Genomic DNA, 14,783 nt, shown 5'->3' with positions numbered 1-14,783 from the left:
CCTTGATGCAAATTGCTTTTCAGTTATAGCACTCAACCTCAAGAAGAGGAGACTATAAATGAAAATACTCTCTATTGACTGAACAGAGACACGAAGTATATTAGCCAGGCTTCTCTGGAGGAACAGAACTAACAGGAGATAACTGTAAGCCTGGGATTTATAAAAGTGTCTCATGCAACCATGGGATGCAAGAGTCCAAAATCCACAGGGCAGGCCATGAGACCGGCAACTCTGATGAAGATAAGATCCTCAGTGAACTCCACGGGAGAGATTAGCTGGCTGATGAGGAAGTGAAGATGCTCTCTTCTCCTTTAAAAGTCTTCAACTGATTAAATGCAGTTGATTGGATTCTCTCTTTGCAGAAGATACACCCTTAGTTGATGGTAGATACAATCAGTCACAGATGCAATCAATTGACTGATGACTTAATAAACCAGGTTTCTGGTTTATTATCTGTCCATGAAATATCCTTGCAGTAACAGTTAGACCAGTGCTTGCTTGACTGGACAACTGGCTAAGATGACATCTGAACCTAACCATCACAAATCCACCCCTTGTCAACTTGACAGCAATGCACATTACCTGAAACAATACTTAATCTCTAAATAGAATACAATAACAGTCATATGTTTTGCCTAACTCAGCTGTCCTTCATTCAACCGAAAATGCACTAAATCTTCCCAGAATAAGGTACAAGTTCTTAGGTAACATGTACTATTGAAATTGATATCCTATAACCTAAATACTAAAACATGAACAACACAACTTTTATGATATGCTAAGAAGAAAACAAGATATTTGTTTTCTGTACAAATGCAAACACACTTAAAACAAGGAGACAATATTCATACCATTATAGTCCTCATTTCTGTAACTGGTCATGTGGTCTTAGTTCATATTTATCATTACCTTCTTTCACTACCTATTCCATATTTCCTTCACCCTTTACTCTCAGCAAGCACTTCCGCTGGCTGGTTCTTTGCCTGTGGGATTATCCAGAGCTTCATTACTGAAGTTTCTGGGCCATTGGTAGTCCTGACTGGATTGGACATGGTGGTACTAAAAAACGCCCTTAGAAATCTTCTGTATTCCAGGAAAACTCTTCTTTACCTCCATTGTGTAGTTGCAGTCCTATTTCCCCTTGATGATAATGATCAATCACCCTAGCCAGTACAGTAATCCCCTTCCTTGCCTGTTAATTCAGAGCATAAGGAGTCCAAAATGCCAATTAAGGTAGTAGCTTTAATTTCCAGTTCAGTGGAAACATTGTTGTGTCTTTTGGTAGGCACACTCCTCCTTTTGGAACTAAGACCTGTAGACCAACAGAGTTTAAGGTTGCAGGAATAGGAGGCAAACATTTTTCTAGTGGATTACTAGGAATGACAGTGAGTGGTGCCACTCCTATTTCCATACCTTGATTTCTGGACCCATGAATCCTGGCTATGGGAGAAACAGCACCATACAGTGAATGCTGATTCAGAGCTTACACGGCCTCCTGAAGAAGATGTCTAGCCCTGCAAGGTATTGACACCTAGTTGGTGCTATAATTGGGTCTTCAGAAGACCATTCCACATTCTATCAAACCAGCTGCCTCTGGATGATGGGAAACATAATAAGACTAAAGAATTCCATGAGCAAGTGCTCATTCCCACACTTCATTTGCTGTGAAGTAGGTTCCTTGATCAGAAGTAAGGCTGTGTGGAATACCATGATGGTGGATAAGGCATTCTATAAGTCCATGGATGGTAGTTTTAGTGGAAGCATTGTGTTGCATGAAGGCAAACCCATATCTGGAGTTTGTGTCTATTCCAGTTAGAATAAATCACTGCCCCTTGTATGATGGAAGTAGCCAGGTAGCAGGCTGCTCACCTCGGGGAATGTGCCATTTTGGAGACTGAGTATGGGTCTCTGCTGCTGGCAGATTAGGCACTTAGCAGAGGCTGTAGCCAGGTTGGCTTTGGTGAGTGGAAGTACATGTTGCTAAACCTGTGTATAACCCCCATCCCTACCACCATGCCCGCTTTCTTTAAGAATCTATTGGGTAATAACAGGAGTGGTTGGGGAACGAGACTGACTGGTATCCACAGAATGGGTTACTTATCTACTTGATTATTAAGACCTTACTCTGCTGAAGTCACCCTCTGGTGTGCATTCACATGGGATGCAAATGACTTCATGTTTGCCCACACAATAAAGTCTATTCACATACCTCTTCCCCAGACCTCTTTGTCACCAATTTTCCAATAATGTGCCTTCCAAGTCTCTGACCATACAGCTAAACTACTAGCAATAGCACGAGTCACTATACAAATGCACCTCTGACCACTTCTCCAACCAAGTAAAATGATCAGTTGTACTGCTCAAAGTTCTGCACACTGGGAGGATTCCCCTCACCACTGTCCTTCAGGGATATTCCTGAAAGCAGCTGTAGTGCTGCAGCTGGTACCTACATATTGTACAAAACTATCTGTGAACCAGGCCTGAATTTTATCTTCCTCAGTCAACTGATTATAATGTACTCCTCAGAAGCCATAGTTCTAGTCAGGAAAAGAGAAGGTAATGTGGCAGGACTGAGGGCCATGAGCACTTGGGCCATTTCCTCATGTAACTTACTTGTGCCTTCAAAACTTGCTTGAGCCCTATCTCTTACATACCATTTCTGTTCTATGATGGAGAACTGCTAAGCATGCCCAACTTTACGGCTTGGTAGATCAGACAACATCCAGCTCATGATAGGCAACTCAGGTCTCGTGGTAACTTGGTGACCCATGATTAAGCATTCAGTCTCTACTAAGGCTCAGAGGTAGGCCAAAAGCTATTTCTTAAAAAGAGAATAGTTATCTGCAGAAGATGGTAAGGCTTTAATCCAAAATCCTAAGGATCTGCCACCATTATCGAGCCATCTAGCCCCATCCCAAGTTTCAAGTTCCCATTCTTTTCTAATCAAAGCCCTTTCTTTAACAGTAGACACCTTGCAAGTTTGTAAACTTTGTTTACATTGTAAATCTGCTACTCACACAGTGAGACTCTGGGTCTGATTTACAGAGAGCTCAAGTCTGTGACCACAGGAAATAAGATTTTCTTTCAGTGCACACATAGAAACTTTCAGATCTTTCATATGGCATTTAAGTTGCAAATGTGAAGCTTTCTTTTTTTTTTTTTTTACATGGGCAGGCACCAGGAATCAAACCCGGGTCCTCTGGCATTGCAGGCAAGCATTCCTGCCTGCTGAGCCACCGTGGCCAACTCCAAATGTGAAGCTTTCAATTCATCCCTTTCTCTCATAACTATATCCAGCATATCTAAGAATAACCAGCCAATAGCATTTTTACTTTTTAACTCCACAAAACTCTGTTAAGGTGTCAAAAACATTGTCACCCAGAGCCTTACCTCATATAAAGAGTACAATTAGAAGAATTAAATGGTGATAATTTATGTACCTGTATTGCCAACTCATGCCATGGACAGTCAGTGCCATCTTGACTATTGGACATAGAGTCATTAGTGCCTTTGAATCTAGTCAGAGTAGAAAATCAATTGTAAAAGTACATTTTAAAGATTCTATTTCTCAAGAAACACTCCTGGTACTAAGCTGTATTAGTCAGGGTTCTCTAGAGAAACAGAATCAACAGGAGATATGTGTAAATATGAGATTTATAAAAGTGTTTCATGCCACCATAGGGGTACAAGAGTCCAAAATCTGTGGGGCAGACTGTGAGGCTTGCAACTCTAAGGAAGGTCCTCAACGCACTCCACAGGAGAGGCTGGCTGGCTGCAGAAGAAGTAAAAATTCTCTTCTCCCTTAAAAGTCTTCAACCGATGGGATTAAACTCAGCCAACTGGATTCTCTCTTTACAGAAGATGCAACCTTAGTTGACTGTAGATGTAATCAGCCACAGATGCAATGAAATGATTGATGACTTAATAAACTAGCCTTCTGGTTTATCAACCAGCCACAAAATATTCTTGCAATAATAGGTGGGCCAATGCTTGCCTGACTAGGCAACTGGGTACCATCACCTGGCCAAGTTGACACCCGAACCTAACCATCACACCGAGTTAATAGGATAATCAAATCATGAATTTGCTGGAATAATTTAATGAAGATAGTTTACTAGTCAGAGATGACAAGGAATATTAAATCATTGTACTGTTAACACTAGCAGGGTCTATTCTTTTATTCAATAAATGCATGTTTGGGCTGTCACCATCTGAAACTTCAGCCCTCCTGTGCATAGCCTGGCAATAAAGCTTCTTTGATCAAGTTCTGGTCTCTTCTCCTCCATCCTGGTCGAAAAACCTATCATTTTGGTACTGAAAGCTGGGACAGGGGAAGGAGACAAAACCTTTACAGGAGGGGACAGAACCCACTTGCTTGACTTCAGCACCAACACTGGTGAATCATCTTAGAAATTCTTGGGACTGGCAGCAGAGGATTGAAGGTACCTGGGAACCATGAAACGCTGCACAATGATCACTCACACAGAAACTCCGCCAACTCTCTTAGTAGCAGTGTTTGCAGTAAACCACAGATACAAAATGCATCTTCAATAAAAGGAGACTTTTAAAAAAAGTAAGTTTTATTCGCAGAACCATCCAAGCAATGAGAAATTAGGCTGTCAGCGACATGCTACTCCTTCAGCAAAAATACCAGTTCCAGCTACTGCCTTGTAATGAAATGTGGGAACAGCCCTCTGCCCTCCACCAGCCAGAAGTAGATACAGGATAGACCTTCGCCCTTCAGCATCCCAAGAAAACTAAAAGGAAAAGACTGGAATGTTAGGCAGAACCCTTCCCCCATGATGTGACCAACCCCTAACAAATATTCCAAGAAGCTTCCCCGACCCTTGACTTCCAGGAAACCCACTGAGCCCACTCCAGCCAACGCCTTCTTGCCCTCCGGCAGCTGTAATCTTGAGATAAGCTCCTTTTACCCAACATCCACCCTCAGGCAGTAACCCTGCTTGACTATCGTGGCACTTAAATTTTAAACTAGGCCAATGAAAAGCTGCTAACTCCCCACTTAGCTTTCTGCTTCCTAAACCCACCAGTGAGAATGTGCCAATTTCCCACGTCCAAGCTAGGCAATGAAAATCCACCACCTCCCTTTCCCTATTTCCTACCAACCATCCCATGTAACCTGTACCTCTCCCCCTGCTCAGGGTTGATTGAGAAAGAAAAATGTTTCTGTGCTGTTTTGAAACTGTTATGTACTCCAGAAAAGCCTTGTTCTTCTAATCCTGATTCAATATTGTAGGGTGGAACCTTTTGATTTGGTTGTTTCCATGGAGATGTGAAACACCCAATTGTGGGTGTGACCTTCTGATTAGATGGAGAAGTGACACTGACAATTCAAGGAGGGTTTTGATTAGTTTACTGGGGTCCTTACAAAAGCCAACACAGGAAAATGTTTTCAAAGAAAGCTTAGAGGAAGACATTTGGAGTGTCAACAGATGTAGCCCAGATGCTAAGCAAGGACTCATAGGAGTAGCTAGAACCTGAGGAGAAGTCGTCTTTGGCCTGAGGAGATGCTAAGCTAGGAGATGAAACCCAGAGCTTTGCACTAGGAGCAGTTTAAGTGAGGACCTGCAGACACTTAGAGAGGAAGCCACTGGAATCAAAAGCTGAAAGCAACAGAACTGGGATAAAGAATCAGCAGATGCCAGCCATGTGCCTTCCCATGTGACAGACATCAGCTTTTCTCCAGAGTCAAGGAATCTTTCTCTGGATGCCTTAGTTTGGACATTTTCTAAGGCCTTAGAACTGCAAACTTGTAACTTAATAAAGCCCCTTTATAAAAACTATTCCATTTCTGGCACACTGCAATCCAGCAGCATTAATGAACTAAAATAGTTTCTTTACAATAGGATGACAAAATCGAGTATTCATCCACTTTGTGCCCACTCTTCTGGACAGCACATCCTTTCTCACTGATGTGTTGATCAGACTTAGAGCCCAGAGCATCTAGGGACATTTTGTTGATTCCCTTTACACTTTTTCTTGACTGAAAGTATGCATTAAATGACAGAGTGATAGATTCATATTGTTGCTGGATTTTGAGTACAGCCATTTATTTTGTTTGTTTTATATTTATTTTGGTGTGGGATCACAGATGATGCTGCACCCATGACCCTCTCATGTGAGAAGTAGGCTGGGATGCTTGTTGGATGATGCTGAGGAGAGCAGGGATGATTGTCCTTTGTCCTTGGGTGGTAATGCTTCATCCAAGAAGGAACAGTTTTGAGATACAGCATATGGGCAGAAACTGAAAGTAAAATCCTATAATCCATCCAGCTGTTTTGTCAATCTGAAGGACCCATGCAGAAAAAGAGAGAGTTCAGTCAATGGGATAGAAACCAGATGAATCAAGAGGTTTACAAGTGGAAGGGAGATGGAGCCTAAGCTGGGAGAGGTGGCTGTAGCAGTTTTTCATTGGCATCTTGCAGCCTGTAGGGAGGGCAGCATGCTACCATTAAGGGCAACGACTTGACAGGCCAACTATTAAATGACTGGAATCATACTAGCAAACAGAATCCTGGCTGGGTGGAAGCCAGCAGCAGATTTCATTGGAACTGCCATATCAGCTTTAGGGCCAAAGAGAATATGTCAGGGACTGAGTCATCTTGAGCTTTCCCAAGGTAATTCAAGAGACACAGTGGAATGCTTACAGTTGGGTATTGAGGGATTCCAGATGACTATGTCTGGCCTGTTGAATAAACTATAATTGTAACAGATTTTACTTCATTGGAAAAAACTTCTTATGATACTTTGTCCCCAGGGAGTTCATCACCCGGGGAGCTAATGTCACCCTGAAGGGCTGTTTAATGGGACACCTTTCTCAGACAAAGAGACATTCTGGGCAAATGACTTCGATGATTTGGACTGATAGACTTCTCTATCCAATAGTGGAAGAACTGAAAATGAGTTAAAAGAGAATGAAAAACTTCTCTTCCATGAGGTTATGATTATTGTTAAGAAGAAACTGGTGTTTCTCATGTCCCAACCATCTGCCCCCTAAAAACCAGCAGGGAAGTTTTGTCTTCACACAGTCATGAGGAAGCTCATTTGTCCTTGAACATTTGTATGGCTTGAACTTTACTCTTGCCTCATGATAATAACTTCAGGGCTAAATTAGTACGGTGTGTGCTAGTTAAAATTTTTCCTATGGGAACAAGTACCATCTATCCTTGTACTAGCTGTCCCTCCTTTATTGAACAGTAGCAAATGTGCTACTCAGTTTTAAATCTGTATTTGGGAAGTTCTCCATGGTCTGGTCAGGAGTGGCAGAAAGAGGTGATGGAGCCAGCTTTCCTTGACTTTTTATAAGAAATTCAATTCTGTACTTCAAAAGAAGTTTGCCAAGGGTTTACATTAAAAATAAATATATCTACACAAACACCACTTGACTCACTTTAGTGTAAGCCATGCTTTGCATTTAGAAAAGATAAATTTTTTACCAGAATGAAGGTTTATTCAATAATCAACAAGATTTAACAATTTCTCACTGTTAGCCAAGAATTGTGTTAAATACTATGAGGTTTGTATTGATAAATGAAATAATCCTTGCTTTCAAATAACTCAGTCTCTTGATGGAGACATAGAGCAGTAGTGCAGCAACGTGATTAATGTTCAGGTGTCAGTAAACACAGGGGCCCATGGAACCACTTGTGAGGTCTGGACAGGAAACATTAGACTCTGAAGGTCACCACTTCAAATGCCAAAGGCTTCAACAACTACCATATATGGACCCCACCTTCCTTGAGCATCCCAATTATCTCCAACATGTTACATGGTTTGCTCCTTCGTTCTCTTCAGTCGTTCTTCAAATACCACCTTCTTAGTGAGTTCTTCCCTGATCATACTATTTAAAACTGTACTCTTGGGCAGGCCATGGTGACTCAGCAGGCAGAGTTCTCACCTGCCATGTTGGAGACCCGGGTTCAATTCCTTGTGCCTGCCCATGCAAAAAAAACCAACAACAAAAAAATTGTACTCTCCATGGTGGCCCCCAACCCATACTCCCTAATCTTCTTCCATTGTTTTTTTCCCCTCTAGCACCTATCACCATCTGAGAACATATATTCTGCATTTTTATTTATTGATCATCTGTCTCCCTCTCTCCCCTCACTAGAAATGTCAGCTCCATTCTTACATAGTTGTATTTGCAGCATCTAAAACAGTGCTTGTCATGTAGAGAGAGCTCAAGAAAAAGTTAACTGAAAGTAAGGGAATTTTATCATTTACACAAAGTAGAGAATATACCTAATGACCTACGCATTTTACTTTAATTCTGTACATAGCCAAAAGCTTTTTTTCAAAGAGAAAATGTTGGTAACAGTTGGATAATTAGTTGCTACTAAGAATTAATAAGTACTTATTGAGTGTCTACCACATTTTAGGCATAACATCGCATGCTATTCTAAATATAATGAAGCCCCGAGAGACATTTGTTTTAGAATACCTTACTATTGAATTGGGGAAAAAAATATGAAACAACTTACAAAAAGATAAATACAGTTGATTCTTTTTATTTGCTGTGATTATGTTCTAGAAAGTTGCCACAAACACTGAATTAGCGAATATTGCAGGGTTAGATTTCTGCAAGTCTTTGGTCACATTTTTTTCCAACTAATCAATACATACCCTGTTTCATGTGTATTTCTGTTTAAAGACAACTCATTAAATACGTATTTAACATATATATTTATATTAATATGTATACTGGTGATTCATTAACTCACAGCCAAGAGCACTATAACACAGGCTTGAATAAAACTTATCTAACACATGTATTTTCTCTGTAAGGCACATCACTGCTTTCTTGTGCTTAGGAATGCTAGACAACACTACAGCACTATGCTTGGGGGTCATTTTAAACAGTGAAATCACCAACAGAAAGCACTAAATATACCGTGGAAAGGACAGGAATTCATAGTATGGGATAAGAAGGCAAAGCATTGCCTTGTTTGATCTTGTCTAGGAACATATATGTGAAACAACTCAAGTTTTTCTCCATTCTGCACATGTCTGTGAATGACTACGATGAGCACACCACAAGTATTGATTTGGGGGGTTACAAATAAATTTTAGTATATAGGAAAGTTTTCAAACTCGAAATCCAGGAAAATTGAGGATTGATTATAATGACACAAGATTTGAGGCCTAATTGAGAAAATAAGAAGATAGCTCAAGCAGAAAATGAGAAAAAGCTAAAGGAACATCTGCTTATGAGTTGGCTGAAGATAGGCTGCTTGGTCAGGAAAGTTGTCTGGAAAATGTAGAACTTGACCTTGGATACAGGATATAAGGAGGCAGAGATGAAACCTCTGGGGCTGGAGTGATGGTACCAGAGGAATGTGTGCTCCAGGCCCATCATTCATGAGGAAGAATGAACATTGCTGTGGCACTGGGAGGTACACTACAGCTGAAAGTCTGTGCTGGTTTGAAAGGATGTATGTCCCCTAGAAAAGTCATGTTTTAATCTCAATCCCATTTCGTAATGGTAAACTAATCCTTATTCAATACTATGTGTTTGAATCTGTAGTTAGATCATCTCCCTGGAGATGTGATTTAATCAAGAGTGGTTGTTAAGCTGGAGTAGGTGATGAAATGTCTCCACCCATTTTGGTGGGTCTTGATTAGTTTCTGAAGTCCTATAAAAGAGGTAACATTTTAGAGAAAGACGGAGATTCGGAGAAAGTAGAGAATGCTGCAGCACCACGAAGCAGAGAGTCCATCAGCCAGCGCTTTGGAGATGAAGAAGGAAAATGCCTCCTGGGGAGCTTCATGAAACAGGAAGCCAGGAGAGGAAGCTAGCAGATGACGCCGTGTTCGCCATGTGCCTTTTCACTTGAGAGAGAAACCCTGAACTTCTTTGGCCTTCTTGAGCCAAGGTTTCTTTCCCTTGATGCTTTTTGATTGGACATGTCTATAGACTTGTTTTAATTGGAACATCTTCTCAGCCTTAGAACCGTAAACTAGCAACTTATTAAATTCGCCTTTTTAAAAGCCATTCCCTTTCTGGTATATTGCATTCTGGCAGCTAGCAAACTAGAACACAGTCCTTAGATATTTACATGAAGATTCTTTAGAGACATTATCCTGGGAAGAGGTATATTTACTCCAGTGATATTACCACTGCTCCAGCCCTTTTGAAATGACCTTTTGGGAATGATTGCCACTGACCAAAACTTGTTCTTTTGAATTTTTTCATTGATGGTATCCATCAAAATTTGAGAACAAATTTGACATTTGAGAAAAGCTATTGGTAGTTTAATGCCAAGTTTGGCTAAGAGAGTGGCTCATGAAGCCAGGCCATTACTGTTTGGGGGCTCAACTGAACTCTTATTTTAAAGTAATGAGCTGAATTTTCAGATGCATTTCATACATTGGAGCTGAAGATAACTCCAAAGTTGGGTTTACAAATGTCTTTGGAATAAATCACTTTCCAAGGTGATTACTTTGAAGGCTGTTACTCATTTGGATGAATAATTGTTTAATGAAAGCAGTGTTAGTCCTTTGTAAGCCATTTGCATGTTTCTGAGCATAGATTCCTTTCTCCTTTCTTTTAATTCCTTCTGCTAGCCTTTTGCCTAAGGAAATATTTTCTATGCTTCTATATTAATTGGAATTGACTTCCTTTGGATTTGGGTTAGCTGTAATGGTGAGAAATGACCTTTATGGCTCTATGACTCAAGAACAATGTAGAACAAAGAGCAATAACTCAGCCACTTAACTCCCATTTTTGATAAAATGCATTAGAGGGTTACTAGTCATCATTTAGCTATTAGATGAGCTTTATTGGTATGGTTAAAATATGCATTTTGACTTTGATCTTAATAGTTGGAGATAAAAAATGTCTACATCATGTGAACAGGAGATTTGAGGACACTGGGTGACCCATTCTGCTTCTTCTATCCCCTAAGGCTCTGCCATGCTCAACTATGCTCTCCTTAAACAGCCTTTGATCTCAGAAATGAATCCTGAAATACTTGGATGACTGGTTTTATTCATAGGCAATCTCTCCACTCTGCCTGGGTTTTCCTAGGTAGATACCATTCCAAACTTCTTTAACATTTGAAGTTTTGATGGCAATAGGTTTATAATCACAAAGTCATTTATATTTTACATATAAATGGAAAGACTAGTAGTCAGAAAAAGATTTAACATTTGGGATCCATGGAATTTGTCCATTTATAAGAACTTGCAGAAGATTTGGACATGACAAAATGATAAGGGGTAACACTTGGAAAGACAGATTTGGTTATGTGACTTTGAAGTCATTCAACTCCATTTATTTAATCTAGTGTGGTCTGTTGGAGAGGGGAGGCAAGTGTAGTTATCAACTAAGCTAGAGTTTCACTAGCTGCTGACAAATAGATTCTAAGTGCAAGGGATCACTTGGTAAGAACTAGCCTTGTTAAAAGTGACAAGGTCAAGTTTCAGGAATGGCAGTTCAATTGTCACCTCAGCTCTTAACATCCACAAGATTTACAGCCTGTAAGGCATAATGGAGGCCCCTGATTATACTACTCTAGAATTCATGTGGCATCAAAGTAGAAAAGGTACCAGAGAGGTTAATTCACTTTCCCACATTGACACTTAACTAGTCTAGAATTTTTCATTGTTGCTTAATTTTTCATTGTTGCCTTGTCTGTGTGACTAGATTGAATGTTCCTTGAACATAGTACAGAATATTTATACTTGTGCTGTGTCTACTTGGTAAACCGAGGCAGTGTTGGACTAATTGGAAGCTCTCAGTTGAATATCTGTTGAGTTGCTGAAGGGGCTAGCCATTTTTAATGGATTGTTACCAGGTCTCACAACATCAGTAGAAATATGTGGAGGGCAGAAAGAGAGTGGGTGGGGAAGGAAAGCGCATATTGCTACAGGCAAAGTGACAAGAAACAAACTATTTTACAGCAAACTTTCTACCCATCCATAGCACCCATAGCTGTGTGAGTCACTTAGCTATGTGGTTTTAACTCTTTATTTGTGATTGCTGATAGATCTCTAATTTTAAAGGCAACATACTAGCTGGGGTTTAAGCAGGAAAATAAGGGCTGCTGCATTTACAATGAAATGCAGGAAGAACAGGAAAACATTGCAAGTTGGCACTTTGAGATCATTATTGCCCTTGCTTAATAAAGTAATAGATGTTTCAAAATTGCTTTGAAGTGGTTGCCAGCTTCTCCACAGCACTGTGAAATCTGATACTTCTGCCTTTAAACTACTGTTTGAAAGTGCAAACAGTAGTACTTGTGAATTCATTCAGCAACTTCCAAACTGTAGGCTGGTCTGGCAACAGGAATCTAAAGACTAAGGAAGGAGGGGAAAATGGCCTTTGCAAGGTTCGGTGGCTCATTGTAGATCTGGCTAACTTTTAGTTATGCAGACTTGACCTTTACAGGGATAAATACTGGTTTCCTCAGTGGATCTAAGGGAATTAAAAGTAGGCTTTTGATCTTCTTAACTTTTTTTTTTTTAATTTAATAAGCTCATGGCAGTGCTAAGTGAAAGGCATCTCGACCCAACCCACATTTAATAAAATACTTATTGGAATGCCAAATTTAATGGATGCATCTCAGAAGGTGGAAATTAGTGTCCAAATAATAAAGGCAGATAGGTCAAAAGATCATTAGTGGTGCCTAACCTGAGATGAATATTGCAGAAGATGGGCCAATCCTAAAGCTAAAAGTGGTTTCTGTTATCTGACTTTCTCTCCCAAGCAGATAGTCTGTGGCTGAGGTTCTTGGAATTGTTAGGAGTCCTTTTGATGTGTCATCAGTGTCGTAGAGGAAACTGGGGAAGATGCATTCCCAGAACTGAGTTACGTGGCCTTGGCTGTGTACTGGCAATCCCTGTCCACTCGGGCAGAACATGATAACTAAATGGCTGTCCTTGCCCAATGTGCTTGCAACAAAGTGGGTTAGAACAAAGGTTGACTCCCTTGCTACTCATTGCGTGTTAAGTTGTGTAAGAGAGTCAGAAGTCTGAATCTGTGACTTTAGATCTTTCCGAAGCCACAAGCCACTAGGTCAGAAGAGCAGAGCGATGTCTTTCTTGTGCTGCATTCTGAGACGTCCCAAAGAGTCGGGGAGTGAAAAGAAGTCAGTATTTGAACGCTGGCCCAGAGCAGCAAAGTTTCTCTCCAAAAATACATCATTTGGATATTATCTGGCTCTCTGGCTTAGTTCCATCATGAAAAATCCATAGTCTAGAGCAGCATTGTCTAAACTTTCTACAGTGAAGGAAATGCTCTAAATCTGCACTGTCCAATATGGTAGCTGCAGGCCGTGTACAGCTGTTGTGACTCAGAAACTGAATCTTTTGTTATATTTAATTTAAATTCTTTTTTTTTTTTATTGTGTGCTGTATGGCGAGGGTCATATTTCATTCTTTTTCCATGTGAGTATCCCGTTATTGCAGCACCATTTGTTGAATTTGTGTGTGTGTTTGTTTTTCCTTTTGTTTGCTTGCTTATTTGTTTTTGGGAAGTGTGTGGGTCATTTCACTTTAAGTAGCCCCATGTGGGTAGTGGGTCCTGGACAGGTTCTAGAGGAGCAGCAGCAGAGGTGGGAGCCGAAGACAATGCCCAGGTCTGTTTGTGAAAGACTGAGGACTTTCATTTGTTTTTCTCTTGGCGCCTCCGTGCTGATCTAGAAAGACAAAACATGTTCCTGCAATCTCATTAATGAAAAGAAAGAAAATAAATGAAACAGGGGGGAAAAAAAGCTGAGATTACTGGTGTTCCCAGAAAGGACAGATGATTATTTCTTGGCCAAACATTTGCTTTTATGAAAAGCGGTAAGAGCAAGTAGACCACTTTCCCACTGTCATTCGTATATGGGCAATGGGTTCCTGCACTTGCATCAGTTATAGAGAACTGGCTTAATCCTGTCCAAACCGCATTTTAGGGGAAAAAAAGATAACATCATAAACAACAAACAATAACAACAGCAAAGAGGGTGATGTGCTAAGTGTGGGAAAATGCTTTAATGCAGGTTCCAACTTGTACACAGTCATTCCACACATGATGACTCTAAATCATTTAATTAGAATTTCTAACATGCTCTCTTATGAAAACACTTTTATTATTTGTTCACATTGCCATGGTTAATCCCTGGCAGTCTATTTTACCCATCAAGTAGCTGAAGTGATATGTTTACAATAAAAATATTGGAAAATACTTCTGTAGAATACTGGTTGCTAATTGAAACCTACATCAATCCCCAGCAATATTAGTCCATACTGCTCTCCAAAAAAATAGATGAAGTTAAAAAAAATTGAATAAGAACTCTTTTTTTTTTTTTGCATTAAGCGTTACTGTTCAAAGAAAAGCAGATTATATTTAGAAAGAGAGAGGGCAGGGATATTCTGAAGAAGGTATTTTGGGTATTCTGGACTTATTTTTAAGGGTTTTTATAATTATTAATCCTAATTCTATATTTCATTTCAAATATTTCATTTTAAAAATGAGGGCTTTGAGTGGTGCGACGGTGGCTCAGTGGCAGAATTCTTCCTTGCTGGTTTGATTCCCGGTGCCTACCCATGCAAAAAGATAAATAAATAAAATAAATGAGGGCTTCCCTTTTCTTGTCTATGGACATATCAGTAGCGTTGCTCTTGGAATTACTAAGTAGCCTTGCTTTGATTCATGAGTGGAACAATGAGAAGTAGAGAAAGAAAAATAGAGAAGGAAAAAGAGACTTAGGAGTAATGGACCGAGTTGAGAGAAAGAAAAAAGGAAGTCAAGATTTAAGATGGAGGCATGGGGATGATAA

The sequence above is a fragment of the Tamandua tetradactyla genome, chromosome 3 (assembly GCF_023851605.1).
Source record: "Tamandua tetradactyla isolate mTamTet1 chromosome 3, mTamTet1.pri, whole genome shotgun sequence".
NCBI classification, from domain to species: domain Eukaryota; kingdom Metazoa; phylum Chordata; class Mammalia; order Pilosa; family Myrmecophagidae; genus Tamandua; species Tamandua tetradactyla.
The sequence above is the reverse complement of the archived record's forward strand: the minus strand, read 5'-3'. Positions refer to the sequence as shown.